Consider the following 26,691-nt stretch of genomic DNA (forward strand, 5'->3'; position numbering starts at 1 on the left):
CATTTTTAGCAGTGCTTTTTACATAAAACGTCATGAATGGGAGTGACTGATACAAAGTTTGAAGATTAGGAATAAGTTCCATCTTTTGTTATGACATACATGACAGTTGTGATGTGTTTGCTACATCTCAAAGATAGACATTCCCAACTGGTTCCAGTGAGTCACACATTTGTTAGAGGGCAGCCTTTGACTGACCCTGCTAGTTGCCTATACAATACATATTCTCTTTTTCTTTCTTACTAAAGAGAACCATTATGTTTTTCAGGGCAGGCACGTACATAGATAAAATACTCACCTCCCCAGATTCCCTTACAAATAAAAGCAGTCATGTGACCGATTCTGGCTAATGAGATGAAAGGAAAAATATCTATGAGAATAGTCCTTGAAAAAATCTTACAAGAATTAGACTTTACTTTTCTGCCTTTCTATGGAACATGGACATAGAGGTCAAAGGTACATTCTCAATCTTGTATTCCTGAGGAAAAAACAAAAAACAAAAACAAAAACAAAATGAAACAAAACAAAACAGACTTGAAAGATGACAGAGCAGGTAAAAAGAAGGAAATCATTTCCTTGATAACACTCTTGACAGGCTGCACCAGCTTTGGTCCACCTATTATGGAGTTTCTTGCTACATGAGAAAATTACTTTCTTGTTAAGCTGCTGTTTATAGGATTTTCTGTTACTTGCAGCTATTTGCATTTCTCTTATTTATTTCCCAAATTTTGATTGGGACCATTAGAGACCATGGACGCCAAAAAGATCATGTTATTAAAACCAGTTTTCTCAACATCTCCAAGTCACTTTATCCTTGTTTTATATACTAACAACCCCAAAAGCACTAGTTGAAAAACATTTAGCTTCTATTCTTTCTTTGGACAGTTATTTACAACTACTTTAAGCTAGAATGATAATTGTTAACCTCCCTAAGTTCCCACACAATGATTTGTTTCTGAACACTTCTCTTTTTCCAAAAGTACAGCATTTAATTTAATTTTCTTAATGAATAAAATTAGGGTTTTGTTTAGAGTTGATATTACCCTTTCCAAATGTCTCAGTTCGGATACTATAAGAATAGAAATGGGAACCAGCTGTTTAACAACTTCCGTTCTCACAAATAATCCTTATAAGTCTGTCATTGGATTAGGCTACAGGTCAAAGAATCAGAAGACTTTCTCATTTATTTGTTTTATATGTTTATGTTTGTCTCCCCTTCGCTATTGTTTCTCAGAGTCTAGAAAACTGAGTGGTACCTGGAAGATACTTATTTGTTGACTTATTGACTGAATGAATTACTTTACTAGGGTAAACAGTAACACAGTGGACTCCTTTGTATCAGTCAGTATAAGTTAGGTGATGCTACAGTAACAAAGTACAAAGTCTTAGTGGCTTCAAACAACAAAAGTTGATTTCTCAATTACATTAAATTCCAATGTTGATCACTTTGGGGGACTCTGTTTATTACAGTTACTTAGATACTCAAAATGAAGGAGTCTTTACCTTGCCAAATGTGTCTACAATTGCCAAGGTAGGAAAGAGGATATTGTGACTTTGTACATTTTTTTTTTTTTTTCTTGAGACAGAGTCTTGCTCTGTCGCCCAGGCTGGAATGCAGTGGCATGATCTCGGCTCACTGCAAGCTCCACCTCCTGGGTTCACACCATTCTGTTGCCTCAGCCTCCCCAGCAGCTGGGACTACAGGTGCCTGTCACCATGCCCGGCTAATTTTTTTGTATTTTTGGTAGAGACAGGGTTTCACCATGTTAGCCAGGATGGTCTCGATCTCCTGACCTCGTGATCCGTCCGCCTCGTCCTCCTGAAGTGCTGGGATTACAGGTGTGAGACACTGCGTCCGGCCTGTACATTGGTTTTTAAAGGCTTCTTGATGAAAGCGATGTATGACACTTTCATATTTTATTGATCAAAGTCAATGGCCAATCTCTAGGTAATAGGGAAATGAAATATCACCCTGCTCCCAAATGAAGGAGAAGTAGAACATTTAAATAGCTGTAATGATTAAATATGATCAATACAAAATTAGAGAAATTGATTTGCAAATTGTTTCTGGCAACATTGTGGGCCAGAAATCTGGTTTGTTCATTCTATTAGAAAGCAACTTAAAATACTGGTTTGAATATAAAACAATTCTCAAATGCTTCCACAAACAAAAAAGAAAATGAGGACATCTACATCAGAGAATGAGTGAAGATGAGCCTAGAGATGTGACTGCAATGGAAACTGACTTTTAAACCTTGGTGCTAAGCGGAGCGGGAGGCTGGGGCAGCAGTTCTGGTATGGAACCAACAAATCTGCATTGAAAAATACTATGACGTTTGTGAATAGCAGTATTCTCTTGCATCAGTTTCTCAGTAAGTTTCAGAAATTCAAGAGCCAGGAAAAGCCTGGAAAAGTTCAACCTTTAAAAATAAGCTGTCTTGGCTGGGTGTGGTGGCTCACGCCTGTTATCCCAGCACTTTGGGACGCCAAGGTGGGTGGATCACTTGAGGCAAGGAGTTGGAGTCCAGCCTGGCCAACATAGCAAAACCCCATCTCTACTAAAAACACAAAAATTAGCCGACCATAGTGGCGCACTCCTGTAGTTTCAGCTATTCAGGAGACTGAGACATAGAATTGCTTGGACCCAGGAGGTGAAGGTTGCAGTGAGCCGAGATCACACCACTGCACTCCAGTCTAGGTGACAGAGCGTAGCCTGGGTGACAGAGTGAGACTGTCTAAAAAAAAAAAAAACGAAAAAAAAAAAACAAACAAAAAAAACAAACCGGTGTTTTGGTTCTAAAATGATTCAATAGAAAGATCTAAGACCAGAATCTAGATTCCTTGTTTTTATCTAGTAATTTGAGAAATATATTTCCTTGGTTTCCATAGTATGGGGCTATTGATAAAGATATTTTAACAAACGTCTGTTAATTTTAAAGTATTAAAATTTTTTTTATTGTTTTGAGTAGGTACAACATATGTACAGCACAAAATTCAAATCTATAAATGAATATAATTGAAAATTAGATTATTTTTTCATTCTCTGGTGCCTAGTTCCCTTCCCAGAGACAATCATTGCTACTAACTTCTTAAGTCATCCTTCCAGAGATGTTTGAGCGTGTGTGTTTGTGTGATTCTTTTTAAAAATCTCACAAATGGTAGCATACTAAGTTCACTATTTCTTCATTTATTTAACTCTACTGTCTTGAAGAGCATTTCCTATCAATACATATAGATTTGCCTTATTCTTGGAAGGTTGCATATGATTCCATTATATAGATGTATCCCAATTGTTCTAATATTTTGATATTTCAGATAATGCTACATAAATATCCTTGTACATATCTTTTTCATATGTGTCAATGGATGTATGAAATAAATTCCTAGAAGTGGAATTTCTGAGTCAAAGACATGTACACTTGAAAATTTAATTTTAATAGTGCCAAATCACTCTCAACAGAGCTGGTACCAATTTTTTACTTCTACCAGCAAAGCATGAATGTTTCTCTTTCTCCTTGTTGCAAAAATATTTCTTTTAATTTTGCCTTTTGCCATGCGAAATTTTAAAATTTATATGTATTTGAATTGATCAGTTTTTAATAGTTTCAATCTTTTGTGTAATACTTCATAAGATCTTCCCTACCGAGTCTATTAAAAAATTATTTCCTATTTCTGGTGCTTTATGTTATGTTTCTGTTTTTACATTTAAAATTTTTATGTACTAAAAATTTATTGTGGTATGAAAGATATGACATTAAAATTTTGTATAGACGGCTGTTGTTGTTGTTCCCAAACCACATACTTACTGATTCATCTTTTCCTCCACTGATGTGCAAAGCAACTTTTAGTCATATACTAAATTCCTTAGTATATTTGTCTATTGCTAGACTTTCTATTCTGTTTCATTCAGCAATTTATCACCCATTCAGTAGTACCACAGTATTTTAATTGGTGAAGCTTCAAAATAAAAATAAAAATGATAGGCATACTCTTCTCTTATTATTAGTTTTTTATTTTTTAGAGCTTCCCAACCTTATGGACTCTTTTTCTTTCCATATGCACTTTAGATACAGCTTGCTATTTTTCTAACAAAAATTATGTTGATATTTTTATTGAGATTGCATTACAGTTATAGCTTTAAAGAGAGAATTGCTGCCTTCACGATGTTGAATCTTTCTAATCATGAACCTAATATTTTGGTCCTTTGTTGCTATTATAAATGGGATTTTATCTTCCTTTGTATTTTTATTTTTTGAGACAGGTGTCTTGCTCTGTTGCCCAGGCTGGAGTGCAGTGGCGTGATCGCAGCTTGCTCTAACCTCTGTCTCTTGGGCTCAAGCGATCCTCCCACCTCAACCTTCTGAGAAGCTGGGGCTAAAGGTGCATGCCACTACGCCCAGTTAATTTTTGTATTATTATTATTATTTTGGTAGAGACAGGGTTTCGCCATGTTGTCCAGGCTGGTTTAGAACTCCTGGGCTCAAGGGATCCGCCTGCCTTGACCTCCCAAAGTGCTGGGATTATAGGCGTTAGCCACAGTGCCCAGCTTTCCTTTGTATTTTTAAACTGGTTGTTGATTGTATTAATACATATGAAGGCAATTAATGTTTATATATTAACTTTGTAACCAGTGACATTGCTGAATTCTTTTAATTGCAATTGTGTTTTTTCCCTTTAAGTTTAAGCAATTGATAGATCATCTACACATTATGAAGTTTATCTCTTCCTTTGCTATTTTTTATTTTTTAATTTTAATTTAATTTTATTTTTTGAGAGGGAGTCTCGCGCTGTCACTCAGGCTGGAGTGCAGTGGCATGATCTCGGCTCACTGCAAGCTCTGCCTCCTGGGTTCACACCATTCTCCTGCCTCAGCCTCCTGAGTAACTGGGTCTACAGGCGCCCGCCACCATGCCGGGCTATTTTTTTTGTATTTTTAGTAAGGACAGGATTTCACTGTGTTAGCCAGGATGGTCTCAATCTGCTGACCTTGTGATCTGCCCGCCTTGGCCTTCCAAAGTGCTGGGATTACAGGTGTGAGCCACTGCACCCAGCCTCCTTTGCTATTTTTATAACTAATTTCTTTTATTGACCAGTTTCATTGGCTGCTATCTTTTCCAGAACAATGTTAGATAATAATGGTGAGAGTGGTCATCTTTGAGCTAACACATTTAAATTTGTGTAAGGTAATCAAAAAGGCTATAAAATATGCTTTCTTAAAACCACCGTGGATAATATGTTTTTAGAAAGGAAATGAAGTCAAAATGCTTTCTGCAAGGGTGCCTCATGTTTGATTCTTTCAAATATTCTGTTCAAATGTACCTTTTCAGTGAGACCTTCCCAGACCACCTGTTTAAAAGTGCACACCCCCCAACCCTCCACCTGTTCTGGTTCATTTTTCTCTGTAGCATTTATCACCACTTCACAAACTATATTTCACGTATTTATTTTTATAATGTATGTTTCCCTCCACTGGAATGTAAGCTCCACTAGCGCAAGGAATTTTACCCCCTTTTTGGTCCTGTCCCTCCAGCACCTGGAATAGCACTTGCACATAAAGAAAAAAATGCTGCATAAATACTCGATAGATGGAATTTCCTAAGAAGATTCAGAAAAGGCCGGGCGTGGTGGCTCACACCTTTAAAATCCCAGCATTTTGAGAGGCCGAGGCGGGATGACCGCCTGAGCTCAGGAGTTCAAGATCAGCCTGGACAACATAGCGAAACTCTGTTTCTACAAAAAATACAAAAATTAATTTGGTGTGGTGGTGTGTGCCTGTAGTCCCAGCTACTTGGGAGGCTGAGGTGGAAAGATCACTTGGGCCTGGGAGGCAGAGGTGAAAGTGAGCCAAGATTGTGCCGCTGCACTCCAGCCTGGGTGACAGAGCCAGATCCTGTCTCAAGAAAAAAAAAAGAAAAAAGAAAATCCAGTAAAGGTGCTACTATAAGAGAGATTTGCTTACCTCTAGTTAGATGTCAGTATAGAATAGGGATTAATTACCTGAAAAACTTGATGGAACTTTAAAAAGTTTAGTGACATCATTTATTTCTGTTACTCTGTTTCTCTATAGTGATAAATAATAAAAGAGAATGTTCAAATCCCAGTGGGTCTGGGAAGGTAAGAATCCAGGTGTTGACAGCTGTAAAGAGGAGAATAGGCTGAGACTTGGGGCTGCACCAGCAAGAATTCCCATATAGCTCCCTGACTGGCATCTATTTTAAAGAAAAAATTTTCATCTGTTTTGCAGAAATGACCACTAAAGTATTTTACTAGAAATAGAATTTACCAGGAGAACCTGAGCTCCATAAAACAAACTTCATTGTTGTTCAAAACAGGTGTTCCTTTCTTTGTACCTAACTCACCATTAAAATTAAACACACCAAGGTCTTTCAAAAAAGCAGTGAGAAACTTTAAAGGAGTTAGGTCTAGAATGTAGCCATGATTATTAAGAAAAAGGAAGGAAGGGAGGGAGGAGGAAGGAAAGAGGAAAAGAAGAAAAGAGAAAAAGGAGAAAGGAAAGGAAGGAAGAAAGGGAGGAGGAAAGAAGGGAGGGAAAGAGGGAAGGAAGCAAGCAAAAAGAAAAAAGAAGGAAGAAAATAAAGGTTATGAGAGCTAAACAAAGTAGTTGGTGAAACTGTGTGCAAATTCTGTTGGAAAATTGTCCTTGTGGCCTCAATGTGGGAAAATGAGTTGCTCAGCAGTGACTGCTAAAAATACAGCGACCAGGAAGACGAGATGACTTCACGCTGGCACATTTGCCTGGCTAGTGCTTGATCGTTGTTTGTTCTGACTTCTACTTCTGGTACAGTGTCAGTGCCTCTCCTTAAACTTTGTTCAATAGAGTAAAAGGATTAACTTGAACCTGGAGGACATAGAACAAGGCTTAATTCAGAAGCCAAAACTGGGGATCTCTAGCTCAGAGACGCTCTTCACATTTGTGCTATTATTAGCACCAGGATTAGGCTGAATTTAGACTGGCATTCTTATTGCACCTGATGGGAAAATAGGAGGTTACTGCATTTAGACTGAAGGAAATCACGAATGTCAGCCTACTATTAACTATGTTTTAGATAAAAATCGCAAGAATCTATGTTATGATCTTAAAGTGGATTTCAGAGCAGCGTGTTGTTCATCGGGACTAGTCTCTTCCTTCCTTGGTATTGTGATTTCTATTAATGTATTTCTTTCTTACCTTCCATTTTATCCCAGATGGACATAAGGGACTGTCTTTTTCAGTGAGGCAAAGGAAATGCAATCCTATCTTTTGTCTCTCATTTCAATCAGAGAAAAGACAAAAGCCCTTCCCATGCTCTGTAAGGTACTTCATGATCTCTAGCTTCCCTTCTCACCCCCTGCCTTCTCGCTCACTTCACACCAGCCAGATTGGCTTCTGCTGTTCCTTGAACATGCCAAGCCCACTCTTGTCCCAGGAACTTTGCCCTTGTTCACGCTGCCTGGGGTGCTGCATGGCTCACTCCAGCTCTTCCTTCACGTCTCTGCTTAAATGTCTTGGCTGACTACCCAATCTGAAATAGCAATCCTGGCCGGACATGGTGGCTCACGCCTGTAATCCCAGCATTTTGGGAGGCTGAGGTGGGCAGATCACGAGGTCAGGAGTTCAAGACCTGACCAACATGGTGAAACCCCGTCTCCACTAAAAATACAAAAATTAGCCAGGCATGGTGGCGCGCGCCTGTAGTCCCAGCTACTTGGGAGGCTGAGGCAGGAGAATTGCTTGAACCTGGGAGGAGGAGGTTGCAGTGAACCAAGACCGCCATTGCACTCCAGCCTGGCATCAGAGCGAGACTCTATCTCTAAATAAATAAATAAATAAATAAATAGCAATCCCATCAACCTGCCGCTGTTTCCCCTTACCCTTCTTACCCTACTTCATGTCTGCTTATTGTTTTGATCACCACCTAACAAATTATATTTTTGTTTATTTATTTATCGTCTTTCTTCCTCCCCTATAGTGTAAACTCCACTGAGGGCAAAACGAATTCCTCAGTGCCTAGAATGTGTTCTCAGTCCCGAGAATGTTATCTGGAAAATGAAGCAGATGCTTGATGAATATTATTGAATGAATAAAAGAATCTACTTTTGTCTGTAATCCCAGCACTTTGTGAGGCTGAGCCGGGCGGATCACTGAAGGCCAAAAGTTAAGAGACCAGCCTGGCCAACACAGCGAAACCCTGTCTCTACTAACAATACCAAAAAAATTAGCTGGTGTGGTGGCACGTAGCTATAATCCTAGCTACTCAGGAGGCTGAGGCAAGAGAATCACTTGAACCCGGGAGGAGGAGGTTGCAGTGAGCCAAGATTGCATCACTGCACTCCAGCCTGGGCAATGAAACCAGGCTCTGTCTTAAAAAAAAAGAAAACGGTATCGACTTTAATCTTGGGCACTTTAATGTGCAGGTTTGCTTCTTTGGGTTTTCTGCCACATCCATAATTCTTCTGTGGCAGTTGGGAATGTATTTCTCATTTCACATTACAAGACATCTATTTTTGCAAAATGTTTTATAAATATTAACTTAAAAAAAAATAAGCCCAGACACTGTGGCTGACACGTGTAATCCCAGCACTTTGGGAGGCTGAAGTGGGCGGATTGTTTGAGTGCAGAAGTTTGAGACCAGCTTGGGCAACATGGCAAAACCCCATTTTTACAAAAACTACAAAAATTAGCCTGGCATGATGGAGAGGGCTGTAGTCACAGCTTTTCAGGAGGCTGAGACGGGAGGATTGCTTGAACCTGGGAGGCAGAGGTTGCAGTGAGCTATGATTGCATCACTGCACTCCAGCATGGGCAAGAAGGAGACCCTGTCTCAAAAAAAACAATACATATACATGTGTAAAAACACATATACATATATGTAAAAATACATATACATAACATACAATACATATACATAAATTATATATAATAAAATATGTAAGGAGGTTATGTTTGAAGTTGATTAATTAAAAAGGGTCCTGGATTTTTCAGAGTATATACTTTTTTTTTTCTTTTTTTTTTGAGACGGAGTCCCGCTCTGTCACCCAGGCTGGAGTGCAGTGGCGAGATCTCAGCTGACCGCAACCTCTGCCTCCTGGGTTCAAGTAATTCTCCTGCCTCAGCCCCCTGAGTAGCTGGGATTACAGGGGCCCACCCCCGTGCCAGGCTAAGTTTTGTATTTTTAGTAGAAACAGGGTTTCACCATGTTGGCCAGGCTGGTCCTGAACTCCTGACCTCTGGTGACCCCCCTGCCTTGGCCTCCCAAAGTGCTGGGATTACAGGCGTGAGCCACCGCACCTGGCCCAGAGTATGTACTTTTAATATTGGTTTCTATCTTGTTCTACCTATCACACTCTATGTTAGGTAGACAAAGATAAAGACCCAAAGAAGATATTTATTCAATTCATCATTATCCAGGCTAATGGACGAGTTACTTGCTATACCCATTTTGCCTGTGTTTTTTTTAATATTTTCCATGAGTTAGAGAGGATCGATATTTTGGCTGAGGAAGTTTGGCTATAGGCTATCTATGATGAAGAAAGTAAACAAGAAATAATGAGCATTGCAGCAGACGGTTTTGTTTTCTATTCTGCTTAATGATGCCTAAGAATTTGAAAGCAAGATTTGCTATGGATCACCCTATTTCTATTTCTCCTCCTACTGCACTCCCCTAGTTCCTTCCAACAAAAATACACTTTTAAGCATTTTTCCATACATTAACAGGCAAAAGAATGTCTATCTAGCAAATAGGCCTAATGACTAAATATACATTTTTAAAAAAAATCAGTGAAAACGTATTTATTTAATCAAGTGTGAGTCTCAGGAAAATATATGTACAGATAGGATAGGTCTTCTTTTCATCCCATTACTTGCAAAAAATCCTGATAAGTAAAGACAGGATTCTAGAAACTATTAAAAAATATATTTGGTGTAAAAAAGATAGCATGAGGAAAGAACTGGATGCAGGAGTACTACCGTCTCATAAAGGGGTTCTAGAGGTTAACCAACACATGTGGGCCCTCAAAATGCATCAAACCATCTTTGAATGTACAATTAGCATTCATTCATTCATTCATTCATTATTTATTTGCCAGACATTAGCCAAATGCCCACGAGGTGACAGATTTTTTTTTCCATGTAAGAATACAAAGTTGAATAACAGAGCCCCACCCTTAAGTAGTGCATAGCCTCTTTAGGAAGACACATGTACATCAATTAGTAAGTGTAGTGAGTTGCTTAGAAGTCTATGCAAGGTGTAGGGGGAAGTGGTAGAGTTTGTTCTGAGAAGGGAATGATCAATTGAAGCAGGCTGGAGTTTGTCTGAGAGGAGCACAGGGCATTAGAATCTTGGAAAGGCTTAAGTAAGATATCTTGCATAGATTAAGTAAGAGTTGGAATGATTTCAAAAAAATTATTAGTGCAACAAAAGACAAAAATAAATACATTGAATATCAAATTTTAAGATACTATGCTTTAATTTAGGGGCACACTGAGGCCTTCTGCACTCAGCTCATATTCATTCTAGCTCCTGTAGAACCCCATCTGGGTGCTAGGAAGAGCTTGGTAGTAAAACCTTAAGGAGATATTTTAATGAAAATCTCTGGCACATTAGGAGAATACAGCATTGCTGCTTTGGGATTGGTATAACAGGTTTTTTTTTTGTTTTTTTTAGATAGAGCCTTACTCTGTTGCCCAGGCTGGAGTACAATGGCGTGACCTCAGCTCATGGCAATCTCTGCCTCCCTGGTTCAAGCGATTTTCCTGCCTCAGCCTCCCAAGTAGCTGGGATTACAGGCACACATCACCATGCCTGGTTAATTTTTGTATTTTTAGTAGAGATGGGGTTTCACTATGTTGGTCAGACTAGTTTCAAACTCCTGACCTCAAGTGATCTGCCCGCCTTGGCCTCCCAAACTGCTGGGATTACAGGCGTGAACCACTGCACCCAGCCTTGTATAACAGTTTAACATTGAAGTCATGAATAGTTATTCCCTGCTTTGGTGAAATCGTGACATGCCTCTGGGTGCTTCTCTGGCAAGACTGTGATCCTCATTACCCATGAGACACCTCCTAGGAAGGAGAGAGGGTGTTTGGGGTCTGGTAATCACCAGGCATTCCTATCGTAAGCCTATTACCTGCCCGAGGCAGGGGAACTATGGGACACATATGCAGCAGTGTGAGGGCATCAGTAGCTGTAGAAGGAACATATCCTTCTGTGTTTTGAATTTTAGATCTGCTGTTTCATTCAAAATCCTAGTCAGAATGATCTCTAAGTATCATCAAACCTTCAAGTACTATGATGATAAATTCAAATTTCACCAAAAAGAAGTGCTATGGGCCTGGTGCGGTGGCTCATGCCTATAATCCCAGCACTTTGGGAGGCTGAGGCAGGAGGATTACTTAAGCTCAGGAGTTTGAGAGCAGCCGGGGCAACATAGCAAGACCCTATCTCTCTAAAAACACAAAAAATTAGCTGGGCGTGGTGGCATGTGCCTGTAGTCCCAGCTACTTGGGAGGCTGTGGTGGGAGGATCATTTGAGCCTGGGAGGCCAAGGCTGCAGTGAGCGGTGGCTGTGCCACTGCATTCTAGCCCAGGTGATAGAATGAAACCCTGTCTCAAAATTTAAAAAAAAAAAAAAAAATGTAAAGAAAGTGCTATGATTTGCTCATAGAGGCCAGGTTGCCAGCAAGTCATCATATGTCACTGTCCGGAGACAGACTCTCCTGTGAGTACGGTTTAAGTGTCTGCTGAAAGCAGTAAGAAGGTGTGAAGTGTAAGGACTGTTGGGACTGTGTCTCCCACAACAAAGAAATGCTGGCAAGCAGTTCTCCTGCCTGTGTGCTGCCAGCAACACCCCTCTCTGGAGGGATTAATATGTTGATCAGCCCTCTGGAGGGTGGAGACCTCTCCCGTGGAAGAAGTCTGGCTAATCCTTTAGTTTCTCTGACAGCACGTCTGAAAGGATCCCGTTGCCAGGAATCAAAGGCAGTTGTTACCTTGACAGCAGGAGTGCAGCATGCGAGCATCTCTCCTGGTCCCCATGTGATCTGTCACTGTGACGCTATGTGTTTGTACATGTGCGAGACTCCAGAAGGTAGACTACCCACGAGTGTCCCACATACCCTCTCCTGGAGGCAGGGCTGGGCCTACTGGGGTCAGCGTGCACTGTCTCTGCTGTTCCTCTGACGTCCACTGATGGGACCCCTTAAGCCAGAGGCAGATCTCTCAGGGCAGACAGCATGATTCCTGATATGGGCAAAGTGCTGGGTAAGTAAGAGTGCCTCCACTTTCAACAAACCAATTGGCTGAAATTCTTCTTAACATAGGACACATATAAAAGGATGAGTATTTTCCCTTCCCAGTGGCCATAAATGTTGCTGGACAATTCTCAGCATCACATCAGAATGGTCTCAGGTGTTTTCTCCATCCGTGCCTTTCTCACTTTGATTATTTTTGTCTTTTTTCATATATTCAAATACTTTGTAAACTGAGGATTGCTTGTGCTAATGGGCTCGTAAGTGTTCTGGGGTGAGTTGTGAGCACTTTTAGACTTGAGGCCGACTCTGGTGACTGTGACTGCCCAGCTCCTTCTCAAGTCACCTGGGTTTGTAAGCCTACTAGTCCCTGCTTTAGGTATGCTGTAACCTCATCTCTTATACTTTCATTCTGCAGACTCAAATTCTAGCTATTACACAGAGTTCCATTTAAAACAGGCTCAGGTATTCATGTTCATCACTGTTGGTAAACGAAGATATTCTCATCACAAAATATTCATAAGCAGAAATATTTAATCAGTTGCAGTTTCTCCCTCCACCTATCCCTCTGCTTCCTTCCTTTACTAAAACTCCTCTTGGATTCTGTATCTTAGAGGGAGGCAAAAACATCAGGAAGAAAAATCTAATTCAAACTTGTGTTTTATTTGATTATATATTCTTCCTCTGAAGCACAAAGTGTTTCGTAAACATGCATCTTTCACAGCAGCAAGTTACTGTGACTTGAACATCTCTGCCTTTCCCACCCTGAGAGTACAAAAGCATTCACATCTGAATGGCTCTGCATCCTAGCTACCCATTATGATTCTTTGTGGGAGTTCCTCTCCTCTATATATTTGTGGAAATTCCCCCACAAATTATTTTTCATTTATTCATGCAGAGCCTGGGCTAGAGCTCACCACTGAGATTCCTAAACAGGGTTGCCACAGATGCCAAAACTGGAACTGTGCTGTTGCGAATGCAGTCCAGCTGCAGATCCCAGTGAAAGCTGTGATGCTGTCACTCTGGTCTCACTGCTGCTGCGCTGGTGCTGGCACTCCACACCCCCGCCTTGGTTGCTTTGGAGTAGCTCTCACCTCAGGCACCTCAGCCAGTGATGCTTTTGCGAAGTGAGAAAAAGGATGCTTCCTTGCTCTATGTTACAGTGATGACAAAGGGTTCTAGAACAGGGTTGGTTAGCCCTAAAGCGCAATGAGTTAGATCCCAGAGTGCTTTATTCTGAATTGAACTGCACTGGTCTTGCTGCAGCCAGAGCTACCACTTGGAACTAATCTAGTTGGAATTCTGATGTTGCATCTGTCTTTGAACCCGGGACTCTAGGACTTTGCTACCACTGGCACCTTGTCATTTGGGATTCCTGCTAATATCCTGGTCAATTCTGTTTCTGAAAATAAAAATAGAATGTTTCTTTCTTTGCTTTTTTGGAGTGGTGGGAAGGCTTGTGCCCCAAAGTTTCTAGTTGTAAGACAGCTGTTAATACACACAGGGCCCAAACATATGGCTGGAATGCCTGGGTCCCCAGTGTCTGTGCTTTAGCTGCTAAATTCACTGCCTTTCAACCCTTAGGTTCTTTTGCTAAATGTACTATCCAAATACCTTGCCCTCTTTGGTAAATTTTCTGTTGTCTCTCTTTGTATCTTACTTATTTTGCTTCCTCCAATTGTATACATGTTAAACCTAATTTGGGTCAGGATTTAATTATTTCCCCAGGAGCATCTGTAGTATCTAGCAATTCAGTTTATTCCAATAGATTCTGTACTATAGGGATGAAGGAGATGGGTTCTCTTATTCTCCTTAACTTGGATGTATCTGAGTCTCAGCTCCAACCTAACCGAAGTGCTCTGCATTTGCAGCCAGTTATAGTTCAAGTTTCAAACACGTTATTTGCAAATAACTCTCCCCCCACCACTATAGAACACTCTATCCTCTCACCGTCTTCCTTTGTCTTCCTACTCTCAACCATTACTTTGACATCTTCCTCCTCCCTTGCCTGCCTGCTAGAACAGCCACCAAATTGCTGCATGTTCTTGGTGTTTATCAGTGGTTGGCACAGGGAACTCTTCCGTCAGTGTCTTTCCTACAGTCTTCTCTTTCCTCAGGAGGAGTATCTATTTATCTACATAAAACAATCAGAGAATTATGTTGAGAGAAACTATTTCAAACATTGGGGAAACAATAGAGATTAATATAACAATACCATGTAGCCACCACTTACATTTTGTAAATGTTAACATTTTCCCATTTTGCTTCAGATTTTTTGAATTCAATACTTTACAGATACAGTGACACTGTGTGTATGTGACTCCCCGAGTCATCTATTTACTTCTCCCTAGCCTATAACTCCCTAAGTCCCCCAGAAATAATCATTCATTCCTGAAATAGGTATTTTCCTTCCCATAATTTTTTTTTTTTGGAGACAGAGTCTAGCTCTGTTGCCCAGACTGGAGTGCAGTGGCGGGATCTCAGCTCACTGTAACCTCTGCCTCCCAGGCTTAAGCAATTCTTGTGCCTCAGCCTCCCGAGTAGCTGGGATTACAGGCACACGCCACCATGCCCAGATAATTTTTGTATTTTAGTAGAGATGGGGCTTCACCATGTTGGCCAGGCTGGTCCTGAACTCCTGACCTCAGGTGATCCACCTGCCTTGGCCTCCCAAAGTGCTGGGATTATAGGCGTAAGCCACCATGCTCAGCCCCCATACATGTTTTAATACATTTTATATAAGTGCGTATGCCCAAATAATTATATAATATTATTTTATGGGTTTAAAATTTAAGTGTATGATATCATTCAGTGCATCACATTTTCCAACTTTTTTTTTCATTCAAACCTAAGTTTTTTAGATTTTTTCCTTGTTCATACATTAGATGTAATTCATTCATTTAAACTACTGTAGAGATTATATTTGACACTATACTCATTTCTCAATTGATGGGGCAAATAGCTACTTTAAATTCCCTTTTTTCCCACTCTTCCAACTCTTGCCTTATTACCTCTGAAAAATTTCATTACTCCCTCCTGATTCTGACAGAAGCTGTCTTACCTTATTTGTCTCCAATGTTGAATGAAGTAAACTGATACCTGAAGTGACAGACAGGGCAGCTAAAGGACAAGAACAGACTCCAAAGTTATGAGTCCTGAAATGATGACCTGAAGATGCTCTAAGGGTTGAAATGAGGTTGGTGGAGATGCTGTGCCTGGCACAGCGAGAGTGTGGGGATCTGGGGTAAGACAACCCACGCTTGAATTCCAGCTTCACTCCGTTCTAGTTGCTTGAATTTTCCTCTAAACCTTTTAATCCCCGCCCCCCATCTCAAGGTCCTAATGGATAGTTTATGGAGTTGTTTTGAGGGTTAAATGAAATAATTCCTATAGAGCTTGTAATGCATTGCCTGGCATATGGTAAGCATTCTGCTCTTCTTTGTTGTGGTTATTCATTTAGTTGAATGCAGACACTTCTATTTTGGTAGGGGGATCTATGTAAGATCTACTTCTGCCTCTTCGCTGAAACTGTCTCTCTCTCTCTCTCTCTCTCTCTCTCTCTCTCTGTGTGTGTGTGTGTGCACTTATGTGTGTTCAAAAAGGGATGAGGAGAGACTAGCTACAAAGCTCTTACAACCATGAGCTTATATGGAAGACCATCTCACTCCTGCTTCAAAGGCAAGATGGACTTTTTGATGTGTCGAGGATTCGATATTAATTCAAGGGAGTTGTTCAATATCTTAACATCTAAGAGCATTATTAATAATGGGATGTAAAGATTGCCTTGAAATATAGTCTATAAAAATAACTTGAGTTATTTCACTACATTAAACACAGTCTTAAATGGTCTTTTCATATGTATGTTTCAACTTATCTGCAACCTCCACGAACCTATTCAACCCCCTATTTAAACCCACCCCAAATGACAGTTTTTATTAAGAAATAAAAATGTATATATTCAGATAAAGGTAGTGAGAGGCTATCAGTTTGGGAAGGTGGAGACTTTGTGACCTGCAAGATTTTAGTGACTCCATCTTCATTCTTAGAAAAACTGTTTTGTATTACTGCTCTTTGTAGGCATTATGCAGCCAAAACACACAGATGCTATTGAAAGAAACAAAGGTTGTTCTTTGCTGGGAAAAAATGCTAAAGGTAGAATGGGAACCTCTTCAGAGTGCCTTTTTCTTCCGAAATTATTCTGAAACAATTAGTCAGGGTTGTTCAGAGAAAGGCTGTTTCAAACGGCTCTACTAACACAAAACTGTGATGATTGTAGCCAGGGACGCAGAAGGAAGTCGGGCCAAATAGGGATACTGAGCACGAGGAAAATTCACACAGAAGGCGTTCGTGTTGAGGACATTTTTGTTTGTTTTTCTTTCTTTTCTTTTCTTTTTTTTTTTTTTTTTTTGGAACAGTCTTGCTCTGTCGCCCAGTCTGGAGTGCAGAGGTACGATCTCCATCTTGGCTCCCTGTAACCTCCGACTCCTGGGTTCAAGCGATTCTCCTGCCTAAGCCTCCCAAGTAGCTGGGATTACAGGTGTGTTCCACCCTACTCAGCTAATTTTTGTATTTTCAGTAGAGATGGGGTTTCACCATGTTGGCCAGGCTGGTCTCAAACTCCTGGCGTCAGGTGATCCACCTATCTTGGCCTTCCAAAGCATTGGGATTACAGGTGTGAGCCACCCTGCCTGGCCAGGAAATTTTTTTTTTTTTTTTTTTTTTTTCTGAGCCGGAGTCTCGCTGTGTTGCCCATGCTGGAGTGCAGTGGCGCAATCTGGACTCACTGCAAGCTCCTCCTCCCGGGTTCACGTCATTCTCCTGCCTCAGCCTCCCAAGTAGCTGGGACTTGGCGCCCCTCACCACGCTCGGCTAATTTTTTTGTATTTTTAGTAGATACAGGGTTTCACTGTGTTAGCCAGGATGGTTTCGATCTCCTGACCTCGTGATCTGCTCGCCTCGGCCTCCCAAAGTGCTGGGATTACAGGTGTGAGCCACCGCGCCCGGCCTGGCCAGGAAATATTTTTAAACGAATCCCGTGGATGAACTGAGGAGGCGGTATTGGTTAAGACCCAAATTCTCTGGTAGCCAGCAATGGGTCATAGTCTACTCACAATTGGCGTTTCTATGGACATTCTGAAAAATTAACGTCTTTCACCGGGACAGAAAATAAAGAGATACCATCTTTGGGAAATACTACATGTCCCTATTAGGACCTGGCTCCTAATATTAGTTTTGTACTCATTTTGCAAAACTGCATGTATTCTGCAAAGATGTCTCTCTCCCAAATATGACAGTATCTGTAATAACAACATGTTTTAAAAAAACTGAGTTTGTTCTTTTTTACTGCATATTAAATCTTTGAGAACTGTGTTGGAACTATATTGCCTTACTGAGTAGCAACATTCTGTGTAAGCCAAGAGTGGCACGCAGTAATAAAATGTAGCGGCCATCTTCAAGGGAGTTTTATCCTTTGTGGTATCAAGTACCAGACTATGTGTTAACAGACTAGTAACACATAGAGTTACTACTCATAGTTACTACTCAGTAAGTATGTAACTCAATAAGGCGATATAAAGATGATATTTATTGAGGGATGCAAGATAATGTAAACATGTAAACAGGAACTGGCAAACTGTTCAGTGAGGATCACGGGACCGCAATTTCTATTCTAAAGCACATTTTAAGTAGCTTTTCTTAACTTAGAGAATTAAAATTCTTATGGTTGATGGATTTCAATAGATTTCTCTTTCTGTACTTCACTGGAATTCTATTTTTCCTACATTTTCTTATAGAAACTTTTTCATGTTGACAGATATTTTCAAAATGAATATTGATATTTACATATTTCAAACCCTAGTAAGAATTAGTAGATCAATTTATAGAAGTTCATAAGGAGATATTTGTTGAGACAGTTTCCTACACATTTTCTAGGAAGAAATATTTGATTTTAAGTATTTTGGAGGTTACTGGGAATTTACACATCATGTTACATCAGAAATAACAGTGCAAAAACCTAAAAACAGAATGCTGAGAATAGAACCTGAAAGGAGGGCAAGAAGAAGATATTCTTACATGGGTTTAGGTAATTTGAGGTATAATACTCTCACTAAGAGTTTTTATATTCAATCAAATACATCAAATAATTGTTATTTTTCTTTTTACAGATACCCACAATTGTGTTATAATTTCCTCTGGCGATAAACCTGAGCACCGATGCTTGACCTACTGTAAGTAAGAAAGTCATATATGGGCCGGATGCAGTGCCTCATGCCTGTAATTCCAGCACTTTGGGAGGCCGAGGCCGGCAGATCATGATGTCAAGAGATCGCAACCATCCTGGCCAACATGGCGAAATCTCATCTCTACTAAAAATCCAAAAATTAGCCAGGCGTGGTGGCGTGCGCCTGTAGTCCCAGCTGCTCGGGAGGTTGAGGCAGGAGAATTGCTTGAACCCAGGAGGCAGAGGTTACAGTGAACCTAGATGGCGCCACTGCACTCCAGCCTGAGTGACAGAGCAAGACTCTGTCTCAAAAATAAAAATAAAATAAAATAAAATAAAGTCATATATGGCAAAATCCAGTCTTGTATTTTGACCTCTTTTGTTTTTTCTTTTCTTTTTTTCTTCTTTTTTGAGACAGAGTCTTACTCTGTTGCCCAGGTTGGACTGCAGTGGTGTCATCTTGGCTCACTGCAACCTCTGCCTCCCGGGTTCAAGTGATTCTCCTGCCTCAGCCTCCCGAGTAACTGGGACTACAGGCGCGCACCACCAAGCCCAGCTAATTTTTGTATTTTTGGTAGAGACAGGGTTTCACCATGTTGGCCAGGCTGGTCTCGAACTCCTGAGCCACCTGTCTTGGCTTCTCAAAGTGCTGGGATTACAGGTGTAAGCCACTGCACTGGCCTATTTTGACCTCCTTTCTGTCTTTAGTTAAAATAAAATAATAATAATAAAAAAAGATTTAAATCATAAATGGTTAGGGATAGTAAAACCTCTTTGTTCTGTAAGTGAATATCCTCACCTTGTTCTGCCTAAGTTTAGCTTTTGCAGTTTAAACTCCCAGAGTTCTTCTTGTGATATTGGTGGGTACTCAATAAATCATTGCTATTGTTGTTGTTGGTAAAATAGGTGAAAAATGAGTGTGGAGATGCGTTTTCCCCCTTTGTGACTTGATATTAAAATTTTTCTTTCCAAACCATTATAGGGACCTACCTATTTGTTGGTCTTACAATGGTGGGTCATTTTGCAACCTATTATACTTTGCTCCAAATAAAATAGTTTTTATCTTCAAATAGAAACAAATTGGAGAGAAGTAATGAGACACCATTTGGGACTGTAGGCAATTTTAAATGTTCAAAAAATGAAGTCACAAAAGCAGTAGAAAAAAAGCCTCACCCTGGCTCATTAGATTATTTAACCAGCAGTTGGCGTTGGCACCAGATCATTAGCCAGACTGTTAAAAAAAAGTGCTATGGGCTGGTAACCCTGTCCTCTGTGGGGAAAAAAATCTAAAATGTGTCCCTTATTATACCTTTTGGTACACAGATTTCCCTTATGAATTTCTGATTAGAAGAAAATATGAGGATACGGCATTGTAGGACATGAGTGGCATACAGCCATAAAATGTAGTGGCCATCTTCAGGGGAGTTTTATCCTTTGACTATCAAGTTTTGTATTGACAGGGTGTCTTGTCCTGCCTGGTTCAAAGCACCCATGGCTCACATATTGATGATCAGAGAGAGAGAGATTCCAGGGAAAATGCATTGGAAAAGTACTTGTAAGAGCTTCTGCAGAGTGGAGTGGCATGTACAGATCCTTCTCCAAATATTAAGCAGTGTGTGTCTATTTTTGGCGTCACATTATAAATAGGCCTTCTGCTTATTGCGATACAGGAAAAATACTTTCAAGGTGATTTACATTCAGCTCTACCATGTTGTAATATTTAAGGCTGCAGTACTTTTATAGATAATGCTAATTTGCTGGTGAGGTTTATTAGCTTTGTGAGTCTCAGCTGGTAGATGCAAGGATCTGTAGTTAGGGGAAGCTCTAGGATTTTCTCTGACGAATCCCAATACGTTAACAGGAAATATTAGCCACACACAGTATGATTGATAAAGTTCTCTACTCCTTGTTTTTTAAAAAATATACCATTTCACAGTTTTGGGGGATTACCAGAAGCTGGACGTTTTGTGTTAAAGTGTGTGTGTGGTTCACGAGTCCTCATTTTTCCAGGACAAGAAAGGTCTCTCTCTTCTCCTGCAGTCTTCAATGAAGCTTCAGAGCCAAGCTCTACATTTTCCAGGGGGCGTCTGTTGATTTTTGTTAAATATATACCCATCAGTTTCAATGGACAGGCTAAAAGTTAGGCATTAATTCATTAGGTATATTTTTTTAACTTATGGAATTAGACTTCTTTCAAATTGTTGATCAGTAAAACTGATGATAAGTAAAACCATATGTGTTAGTTTTAAACACTATACAACAGGAGCATCCTGTTTAATCAGCATAATCTTTTCAGAGAACACTATGTTGAAAAAGGGTTCTTAACTTCTCATGGTAAGCATTTGGGATTTGGAAAACTTGGATCTCTTTCCCTACTTCTGTGTGAAGCCATTCTCTACCACTCTTTGGTAAAATGCAGTAGCCAGAAAACTGTAAGTAAAACTCTATATCCTGGAAAAGATCAATGGGGAGAACATTTAGTCACGTAAGAGCGGAGATGAGTTTCAGGAGGGATGAAAGGACAGATGGCCCTGCAGGGTCTGCCAAGATGTTCAGAGGCCCCAGGACAGCCAAGACAACAAATGGACTGTGCTCTCCGTGTTACAAGGACAGCACCAGGGTGGGGAGTTCTGGTTATTTAGCAAAAGACTTTGCTCCAGGATTAAGAAAATGTAGGACTTTCTAATTAGCTGCTTCCTGACAATAGCTGGGTTTTGTGATCTTTGCATCTGCTACGTTTTGCTCAATTGCTCAACTGCTCATTGACTGCATAAGTTCTGTTTAGATGGTATTTGATTTTTGCTGACTTCCCTCCCTCTCTCATATAATTATTAATACTTCTTCAGTGACTGATAAGGTCTAGGTACTATGTTAGGGCTAGATATATAATAGTGAACAAGAAGGGCATGGCTCCTACTGTTATAGAGCTTATGGTCTAGTATGGAAAATGAAAATGAAACTAGTTGTAATAATGCATAATGAGGGTTATAAAAGAGAAATTGCAGAGTTCTGTAGGTGTACATAGGAGGGAAACCTAAGATAATCTGAAGGTCAGAGAAAGTCTCTCTGGAAGGGATATGTAGTCTGAGACCTGAAGGATGAGTAGAAGTTTGCATATAAAGTAAAGATTCCAGATAGAGAAGATGGCATGTATGAAGTTGTTAAAGTAAGAGAGATTTTTATATATTTGAGCAATTGGAGGGTAAAATGGAGAGAAGGATAAAATGGACGGCCTGGAGGATTTTTGTCTCCTTTTCTCCCTTCCTACACTCTAGGATACAGGCAGGCATGAGGAAGGCCAGGAGAGGGTTTTGGTGGGACAGAGTTTAAATTTTGGTAGGAGGAAGTACTTCACTGGGAAGTGAGAAGTATGTCTCTGGAAAGGCATCATAGGAACAAGGATTGACTGACTCACAAAGGTAGAAAATAAGGTTAGATTAGGGTTGAATTCTCTGCATGGTGTGGCTTGAGGCTAAAGTGAGGAGGAAGCAATTTGGGAATCAATAGAATACAGTAGTAGCTAGGATAACCCAGATGGTACCTATAGAGAAAGCAGAGAAGACCCAAAACAGAACTCTGAAAAACACTGACGTTTAGTTGACAGGCAGAGAAGCACTGCAAAGAAGATGAGAAGGACAGTTCAGAAAGAGACCGGGAGAGCTAGGAAACTGGGGAATCACAGAAGTGAAAGGAGAGAGTTTTTTCAGGACTGGGGCTTGCCTCAGGCACAAAATTTAAAAAGGTGACAAAAAACTCAGGAATTGAGATAAATAATATTTTAATGCAATATTTAAAAAAAATCAAAGTTAATGCAGAAAATCCATGATGAACAAAACATCACATTTTTAAATAAAAATGGGATCCAAATTACTGAATTTTATTTTTGCTGCAAGTTCCAATATGGCTGATAGGACACTGTGGAATTTATATTTAGAAGTCTTATTTTTCTAAGTTTGATATTTTGTTCATCTAGAAAGAAGAAACAATGAATAACGTTAAATGTGGCTGAGAAGTCAGTCAAGATAAGGACTGAAATGAGTCCATTGGATTTAGGGACAAGGCATTGTCATTGGATCTTTTGTCTGCCTTGTTTTAATAAATTGCAATGGAAATTATCTTCCTGTCTCTGTGAACATAATCATCACCTCCAAAAAAGCTGAGTTCTTTTATGAATGAGTGGATTGTATAACTATAAACTTATATTTTTGTTCAAATTTTTATTGTGACAAAATACATATAACATAAAATTTGCCCTCTTAACCTTTTTGCTTGTTTGTTTTAGGTTCAGGGGTACATTTACAAGTTTGTTACATAGGCCAACTCAGGTCATGGGGATTTATTGTACAGATTATTTCGTCACCCATGTACGAGGCCTAGTACCCAATAGTTGTTTTTTGTGTTCCTCTTCCTCCTCCCATCATCCACCCTTAAGTAGGCCCCAGTGTCTATTGTTTCCCTCTTTGTGTTAGTGAGTGCTCCTCATTTAGCTCCCACTTATAAGTGACGACGTGTGGTATTTGGTTTTTTGTTCCCCTGTTAGTTTGCCAATGATAATGGCCTCCAGATCCATCCATGTTCCCGTAAAAGACATGATCTCATACTTTTCTGTTGCTGCATAGTATTCCATGGTGTGTATATACCACATTTTCTTTATCCATCTGTCACTGATGTGCATTTAGGTTGATTCCATGTCTTTGCTATTGTCAATAGTGCTGCAATAAACATTTGCGTGTGTGTGTCTTTATGGTGGAATAATTTATATTCCTCTGGGTATAAACCCAGTGATGAGATTGCTGGGTTGAATGGTAGTTCTGTTTTTGGCTTTTTAAGGAATCACCACACTGCTTTCCACAATGACTGAACTAATTTACACTCCCACTAACTGTGTATAAAGTGTTCCCTTTTCTCCATAATCTCGTCAGCATCTGTTATTTTTTTGACATTTAATAATAGTCATTCTGACTGGTGTAAGGTGGTATCTCATTGTGGTTTTGGTTTGCATTTCTCTAACAATCAGTGTCATAGAGCCTTTTTTCATAGGATTGTTGGTGACATGTATGTCTTCTTTTGAGTTCTCTGTTCATGTCCTTTGCCCACTTTTTAATGGGATTGAATTTTTTCTTGTAAATTTGTTTGTTTCTTGTAGATGCTGGATATTAGACCTTTGTCAGATGCATAGTTTGCAAATATTTTCTCCCACTCTGTAGGTTGTCTGTTTACTCTGTTGATAGTTTATAGTTTCTTTTGCTGTGCAGAAGCTCATAAGTTTAAAGATCCCATTTGTCAATTTCTGCTTTTGTTGTAATGGCTTTTGGTATCTTTGTCATGAAATCTTTGCCTGTTCCTATGTCCAGAATGGTATTACCCAGTTTGTCTTCCAGGGTTTTTATAGTTTTGTGTTTTACATTTAAGTTTTTAATTCATCCTGAGTTGATTTTTGTATATGGTATAAGGAAAGGCTCCAGTTTCAATCTTCTGCATATGGCTAGCCAGTTATCCCAACACCATTTATTAAATAGGTAGTCCTTTCCCCATTGCTTACTTTTGTTGGATTTGTTGAAGATCAAATGATCATAGGTGTGTGGTCTTATTCCTAGGCTGTGTATTCTGTTCCATCAGTCTACGTGTCTGTTTTTGTGTCAGATTTGGTTACATGCTGTTTTGGTTATTTAGACTTGTAGTATAGTTTGAAATCAGGTAGCAAGATGCCTCCAGCTTTGTTCTTTTTGCTTAGGATTTCCTTGGCTATTCAGACTCTTTTTTGGTTTCATGCAAATTTTAAAATAGTTTTTTTCCACACAAAGAAGTTGACATAATAACCAGCTAACAATACAATGATGGAATCAAATCACACATACCAATACTAACGTTGAATGTAAATGCATTAAATGTCCCACTTAAAATGTGCATAGTGACAAGCTAGATAAAAAGCAAGACCCAGTAGTGGGTTGTCTTCAAGAGACCCATTCCACATGTAATGACACCCATAGGTTCAAAATAAAGGGATGGAGAAAAATCTACCAAGCAAATCGAAATCAGAAAAAAGCAGGGCTTGCAATCCTAATTTCAGACAAAACAGACTTTAAACAAAGATCAAAAAAGACAAACAAGGGCATTACATAATGGTAAAGGGTTCAATTCAACAAGAAAACCTAACTGTCCTAAACACATATGCACCTAACACATGAATGCTCAGATTTATAAAGCAAGTTCTTAGAGACCGACAAAGAGACTTAGACTCCCACACAATAATAGTGGGAGACTTCAACACTCTACTGACAATATTAGATAGATCATTGAGGCAGAACGTTAACAAAAATATTCAGGATCTGAACTCAACATCAGACCAAATGGATCTGCTAGATCTCTACAGAACTCTCCATCCCTAAACAATAGAATATACATTCTTCTCATTGCCACATCCTCTAAAATCAAACACATAATTGGACATAAAACAGTCTTCAGCAAATGCAAAAGAACTGAAATCACTCCAAACACACTTTTGGACCATAGTGTGATAAAAATAGAAGTCAAGACTAAAAACATTCTCAAAACCATGCAATTTCATGGAAATTAAACAACATGCTCCTGAATGGCTTTTGGGTAAATAACAAAATTGAGGCAGAAATAAAGAAGTTCTTTGAAACTAATGAGAACAAAGATACCAGAATCTTGGGGACACAGCTAAGGCAGTGTTAAGCGGGAAATTCATAGCACTAAATGTCCATATCTCAAAGTTACAAACATCTCAAATTAACAACCTAACATCACAACTGAAAGAATTAGAGAAGTAAGAGTAAACCAACCCCAATGCTAGCAGAAGACAAGAAATAACCCAAATCAGAGCTGAACTGAAGGAAATTGAGACACAAAAAACCATGCAAAAGATCAATGAATCCAGGAATTGGTTTTGTAAGAAAATTAATAAGATTGATAGGCTGCTAGCTAGACAAAGAAGAAAAGAGAGACAATCCAAAAAACACAATTAGAAATGACAAAGGGCACGATAAAGGGCATGTTACCACCGACCCACAGAAATAAAAGTAACCATCAGAAACTACTATAAACACCTCTATGCACACAAACTAGAAAACTTAGAAGAGATGGATAAATTCCTGGTTACATATATCCTCCCAAGACTGAACCAGGAAGAAATTGATTCCCTGAAGAGACCAATAATGAGCTCCAAAATTGAATCAGTAATAAGTAGGCTACCAACCAAAAATAGCCCAGGACCAGATAGATTCACAGCTGAATTCTACCGGGTATACAAGGAAGGACTGGTATCATTCCTACTGAAACTATTCTAAAAAATTGAGGAGGATGGACTCCTCCCCAACTCATTCTATGAGGCCAGCATTATCCTGATACCAAAATCTGTCATAGATGCACGAAAAAAGAAAATTTCAGACCAATATCCTTGAGGAACATAGATGCAAAATCCTCAGTGAAATACTGGCAAATCGAATCCAGCAGCACGTCAAAAAGCGAATCCATCACAATCAAGTAGACTTCATAGCCAGGATGCAAGGTTGGGTCAACATACACAAATAAATAAATGTGATTCATCACATAAACAGAATTAAAGACAAAAAAGCCACATATGATTATCTCAAGATGCAGAAAAGGCTTTCAATAAAATTCAACATTCCTTCATTCTCAACAAACTAGGTATTAAAGGAACCTACCTAAAAATAATAAGAACCATCTATGACAAACCACAGTCAACATCGTACTGGATGGGCAAAAGCTGGAAGCATCCCCCTCGAAAACTGGCACAATACAAGGATGCCCTTTCCCACCACTTCTATTCAACATAGTAAGTTCTGGCCAGAGCAGTCAGACAAGAGAAAGAAAGAAAAGATATCCAAATAGAAAGACAGGAAGTCAAACTGTCCGTGTTTGCAGATGGCATAATACTATATCTAGAAAACGCCACAGTCTCACCCCAAAAGCTCCTTCTGCTGATAAACAACTTCAGCAAAGTTTTAGAGTACAAAATCAATGTACAAAAATCACCAGCATTCCTATACTCCAGCAGCTAAACTGAGAGCCAAATGAGGAAGATAGTCCCATTCACAATTGCCACAAAAAGAATAAAATACCTAGGAATGTAACTAACCAGGGAGGTGAAAGATTTCTACAATGAGAATTATAAAACACTGCTCAAAGAAGTCAGAAAAGACACAATCAAAGGGAAAAACATTCCATGCTCATTAATAAGAAG

The sequence above is a fragment of the Chlorocebus sabaeus genome, chromosome 7 (assembly GCF_047675955.1).
Source record: "Chlorocebus sabaeus isolate Y175 chromosome 7, mChlSab1.0.hap1, whole genome shotgun sequence".
Taxonomy (NCBI): Eukaryota; Metazoa; Chordata; class Mammalia; order Primates; family Cercopithecidae; genus Chlorocebus; species Chlorocebus sabaeus.